This window comes from Staurois parvus, unplaced genomic scaffold (genome assembly GCF_062004578.1).
Source record: "Staurois parvus isolate SC_StPar_1 unplaced genomic scaffold, SC_StPar_1.0 ptg000691l, whole genome shotgun sequence".
In the NCBI taxonomy this organism is placed as follows: Eukaryota; Metazoa; Chordata; class Amphibia; order Anura; family Ranidae; genus Staurois; species Staurois parvus.
Genome location: NW_028318487.1, coordinates 845,001 through 850,000, shown reverse-complemented (window position 1 = coordinate 850,000; position 5,000 = coordinate 845,001). Strand labels below are relative to the sequence as shown.

Sequence of the window (5,000 nt, the reverse complement as noted above, 5' to 3'; positions counted from 1 at the left end):
CTCTGCCAGTGCTCATCCTGTTCCTCCTTGCACAAAGAAGCAGATACCGCTCCTGCTGATGGCTTAAGGACCTTCCACGGCCCTGTCCAGCTCTCCTAGATTAACTGCCTTTCTCCCGGAATCTCCTCCACGCTCGTGAGACTATGCTGGGAGACATAGCAACCCTGCTGGCAATGGCATGTATTGATGTGCCATGCTGGAGGAGTTAGACTGCCTGTGCAACCTCTGTAGGGTCCAGGGATCGCCTCATGCTACCAGTAGTGACACGGACGCTAGCCAAATGCAAAACTAGTGAAAAACGCTCTGAAAAATAAAAAGATGAGCAGGGAAAAAACTGTATGTCAGTGGCCTCCGCCTGTAAAACCATTTCTCTTTTGGGGGTCATCTCATTGTTGCCCGTCCAGTGCACCTGTTGTTGATTTCATTAACACCAAAGCAGCTGAAAGTGATTAACAAAGCCCTGTGCTACTTAACTGACCAGATCAATAGCCCTGGAGTTTCATTGACTTGATACTATACTCTGAGTAAAAAGTCTTCCTTGAATTTTTTGGAGCAGGGTTCATGAAGATCAGAGAGTTGTGAGAGCTTTGCTAGGCCATGCTGTTAAATGTGACACTTGTGCTAAGAATAAATGGAGTGAGAATTTCACAAGTAAGGGCCAGTGGAATTGAAGAGCAACAAAGACACCGACCACGAAGGGACTTGAACCCTCAATCTTCTGATCCGAAGTCAGACGCCTTATCCATTAGGCCACGCGGTCTGCCGCAGCTCTTGCTCAACTTTGTGGCATGCGGACTAGGCCACCGGTTAAGGTTGACCTCTGACCTTTTCCAATACTCGCTTTGCTCCAGTGGATTTGCTAGACAAGATGTGAAAATTTTGACTTGGTGCCAAGGTCATGCTTTAGGAAGGTCATTTGCAAGAGGTCCTAGGTGCACAGGGTTAATACAGCCCCTTCATGTTGCTAAGTGATTCCTAGAGCCCCACGTGTAGAGGACATTTCAAGAGGAAGGACAGGGAAGTCGGTGTCTCTTGTCAGGATGGCCGAGTGGTCTAAGGCGCCAGACTCAAGAGTTCCCTCTTCACATTGCGTGTGTGTTCTGATCTCCAAATGGAGGCGTGGGTTCAAATCCCACTTCTGACAATCGCATTTACTTTCCTCTACAACCACCGCAACCGCTCAGCTTTTCGGGGCTACCACAGAAACAACACTGCTCAAAACAAGGAAAGGAACACTTTTAAAGCACGTCACATCTCAATGGACAAACGTGGCATGCTGGATATCTGGACTTACATGCTGGAGATCATCTTCTCTGCCTCTGCCAGTGCTCATCCTGTTCCTCCTTGCACAAAGAAGCAGATACCGCTCCTGCTGATGGCTTAAGGACCTTCCACGGCCCTGTCCAGCTCTCCTAGATTAACTGCCTTTCTCCCGGAATCTCCTCCACGCTCGTGAGACTATGCTGGGAGACATAGCAACCCTGCTGGCAATGGCATGTATTGATGTGCCATGCTGGAGGAGTTAGACTGCCTGTGCAACCTCTGTAGGATCCAGGGATCGCCTCATGCTACCAGTAGTGACACGGACGCTAGCCAAATGCAAAACTAGTGAAAAACGCTCTGAAAAATAAAAAGATGAGCAGGGAAAAAACTGTATGTCAGTGGCCTCCGCCTGTAAAACCATTTCTCTTTTGGGGGTCATCTCATTGTTGCCCGTCCAGTGCACCTGTTGTTGATTTCATTAACACCAAAGCAGCTGAAAGTGATTAACAAAGCCCTGTGCTACTTAACTGACCAGATCAATAGCCCTGGAGTTTCATTGACTTGATACTATACTCCGAGTAAAAAGTCTTCCTTGAATTTTTTGGAGCAGGGTTCATGAAGATCAGAGAGTTGTGAGAGCTTTGCCAGGCCATGCTGTTAAATGTGACACTTGTGCTTGGGCCAAGAATAAATGGAGTGAGAATTTCACAAGTAAGGGCCAGTGGAATTGAAGAGCAACAAAGACACCGACCACGAAGGGACTTGAACCCTCAATCTTCTGATCCGAAGTCAGACGCCTTATCCATTAGGCCACGCGGTCTGCCGCAGCTCTTGCTCAACTTTGTGGCATGCGGACTAGGCCACCGGTTAAGGTTGACCTCTGACCTTTTCCAATACTCGCTTTGCTCCAGTGGATTTGCTAGACAAGATGTGAAAAGTTTGACTTGGTGCCAAGGTCATGCTTTAGGAAGGTCATTTGCAAGAGGTCCTAGGTGCACAGGGTTAATACAGCCCCTTCATGTTGCTAAGTGATTCCTAGAGCCCCACGTGTAGAGGACATTTCAAGAGGAAGGACAGGGAAGTCGGTGTCTCTTGTCAGGATGGCCGAGTGGTCTAAGGCGCCAGACTCAAGAGTTCTCTCTTCACATTGCGTGTGTATTCTGGTCTCCAAATGGAGGCGTGGGTTCAAATCCCACTTCTGACAATCACATTTACTTTCCTCTACAACCACTGCAACTGCTCAGCTTTTCGGGGCTACCACAGAAACAACACTGCTCAAAACAAGGAAAGGAACACTTTTAAAGCACGTCACATCTCAATGGACAAACGTGGCATGCTGGATATCTGGACTTACATGCTGGAGATCATCTTCTCTGCCTCTGCCAGTGCTCATCCTGTTCCTCCTTGCACAAAGAAGCAGATACCGGTCCTGCTGATGGCTTAAGGACCTTCCACGGCCCTGTCCAGCTCTCCTAGATTAACTGCCTGTCTCCCGGAATCTCCTCCACGCTCGTGAGACTATGCTGGGAGACATAGCAACCCTGCTGGCAATGGCATGTATTGATGTGCCATGCTGGAGGAGTTAGACTGCCTGTGCAACCTCTGTAGGGTCCAGGGATCGCCTCATGCTACCAGTAGTGACACGGACGCTAGCCAAATGCAAAACTAGTGAAAAACGCTCTGAAAAATAAAAAGATGAGCAGGGAAAAAACTGTATGTCAGTGGCCTCCGCCTGTAAAACCATTTCTCTTTTGGGGGTCATCTCATTGTTGCCCGTCCAGTGCACCTGTTGTTGATTTCATTAACACCAAAGCAGCTGAAAGTGATTAACAAAGCCCTGTGCTACTTAACTGACCAGATCAATAGCCCTGGAGTTTCATTGACTTGATACTATACTCTGAGTAAAAAGTCTTCCTTGAATTTTTTGGAGCAGGGTTCATGAAGATCAGAGAGTTGTGAGAGCTTTGCCAGGCCATGCTGTTAAATGTGACACTTGTGCTTGGGCCAAGAATAAATGGAGTGAGAATTTCACAAGTAAGGTCCAGTGGAATTGAAGAGCAACAAAGACACCGACCACGAAGGGACTTGAACCCTCAATCTTCTGATCCGAAGTCAGACGCCTTATCCATTAGGCCACGCGGTCTGCCGCAGCTCTTGCTCAACTTTGTGGCATGCGGACTAGGCCACCGGTTAAGGTTGACCTCTGACCTTTTCCAATACTCGCTTTGCTCCAGTGGATTTGCTAGACAAGATGTGAAAATTTTGACTTGGTGCCAAGGTCATGCTTTAGGAAGGTCATTTGCAAGAGGTCCTAGGTGCACAGGGTTAATACAGCCCCTTCATGTTGCTAAGTGATTCCTAGAGCCCCACGTGTAGAGGACATTTCAAGAGGAAGGACAGGGAAGTTGGTGTCTCTTGTCAGGATGGCCGCGTGGTCTAAGGCGCCAGACTCAAGAGTTCCCTCTTCACATTGTGTGTGTGTTCTGGTCTCCAAATGGAGGCGTGGGTTCAAATCCCACTTCTGACAATCACATTTACTTTCCTCTACAACCACCGCAACCGCTCAGCTTTTCGGGGCTACCACAGAAACAACGCTGCTCAAAACAAGGAAAGGAACACTTTTAAAGCACGTCACATCTCAATGGACAAACGTGGCATGCTGGATATCTGGACTTACATGCTGGAGATCATCTTCTCTGCCTCTGCCAGTGCTCATCCTGTTCCTCCTTGCACAAAGAAGCAGATACCGGTCCTGCTGATGGCTTAAGGACCTTCCACGACCCTGTCCAGCTCTCCTAGATTAACTGCCTTTCTCCCGGAATCTCCTCCACGCTCGTGAGACTATGCTGGGAGACATAGCAACCCTGCTGGCAATGGCATGTATTGATGTGCCCTGCTGGAGGAGTTAGACTGCCTGTGCAACCTCTGTAGGGTCCAGGGATCGCCTCATGCTACCAGTAGTGACACGGACGCTAGCCAAATGCAAAACTAGTGAAAAACGCTCTGAAAAATAAAAAGATGAGCAGGGAAAAAACTGTATGTCAGTGGCCTCCGCCTGTAAAACCATTTCTCTTTTGGGGGTCATCTCATTGTTGCCCGTCCAGTGCACCTGTTGTTGATTTCATTAACACCAAAGCAGCTGAAAGTGATTAACAAAGCCCTGTGCTACTTAACTGACCAGATCAATAGCCCTGGAGTTTCATTGACTTGATACTATACTCTGAGTAAAAAGTCTTCCTTGAATTTTTTGGAGCAGGGTTCATGAAGATCAGAGAGTTGTGAGAGCTTTGCTAGGCCATGCTGTTAAATGTGACACTTGTGCTTGGGCCAAGAATAAATGGAGTGAGAATTTCACAAGTAAGGGCCAGTGGAATTGAAGAGCAACAAAGACACCGACCACGAAGGGACTTGAACCCTCAATCTTCTGATCCGAAGTCAGACGCCTTATCCATTAGGCCACGCGGTCTGCCGCAGCACTTGCTCAACTTTGTGGCATGCGGACTAGGCCACCGGTTAAGGTTGACCTCTGACCTTTTCCAATACTCGCTTTGCTCCAGTGGATTTGCTAGACAAGATGTGAAAAGTTTGACTTGGTGCCAAGGTCATGCTTTAGGAAGGTCATTTGCAAGAGGTCCTAGGTGCACAGGGTTAATACAGCCCCTTCATGTTGCTAAGTGATTCCTAGAGCCCCACGTGTAGAGGACATTTCAAGAGGAAGGACAGGGAAGTTGGTGTCT

The 5,000-nt window shown here is 48.1% G+C and overlaps 6 non-coding genes across 6 annotated transcripts; 2 read left to right on the top strand and 4 right to left on the bottom strand.

Annotated features, from left to right (window-relative positions):
• Nucleotides 1–687: 687 nt before the first annotated feature.
• Nucleotides 688–760, bottom strand: TRNAR-UCG (transfer RNA arginine (anticodon UCG)). Its single transcript has one exon. It is a non-coding gene; the product is annotated as a tRNA-Arg (tRNA).
• Nucleotides 761–1,034: 274 nt separating this feature from the next.
• On the top strand, nt 1,035–1,144 carry TRNAL-CAA (transfer RNA leucine (anticodon CAA)). Its single transcript has 2 exons — nt 1,035–1,072; nt 1,099–1,144. It is a non-coding gene; the product is annotated as a tRNA-Leu (tRNA).
• An 866-nt stretch (nt 1,145–2,010) lies between these two features.
• On the bottom strand, nt 2,011–2,083 carry TRNAR-UCG (transfer RNA arginine (anticodon UCG)). Its single transcript has one exon. It is a non-coding gene; the product is annotated as a tRNA-Arg (tRNA).
• Nucleotides 2,084–2,357: 274 nt separating this feature from the next.
• TRNAL-CAA (transfer RNA leucine (anticodon CAA)) lies at nt 2,358–2,467 on the top strand. The gene is made up of 2 exons: nt 2,358–2,395; nt 2,422–2,467. It is a non-coding gene; the product is annotated as a tRNA-Leu (tRNA).
• Nucleotides 2,468–3,333: 866 nt separating this feature from the next.
• TRNAR-UCG (transfer RNA arginine (anticodon UCG)) lies at nt 3,334–3,406 on the bottom strand. Its single transcript has one exon. It is a non-coding gene; the product is annotated as a tRNA-Arg (tRNA).
• Nucleotides 3,407–4,656: 1,250 nt separating this feature from the next.
• TRNAR-UCG (transfer RNA arginine (anticodon UCG)) lies at nt 4,657–4,729 on the bottom strand. The gene has a single exon. It is a non-coding gene; the product is annotated as a tRNA-Arg (tRNA).
• Between the last annotated feature and the right edge of the window lie 271 nt (nt 4,730–5,000).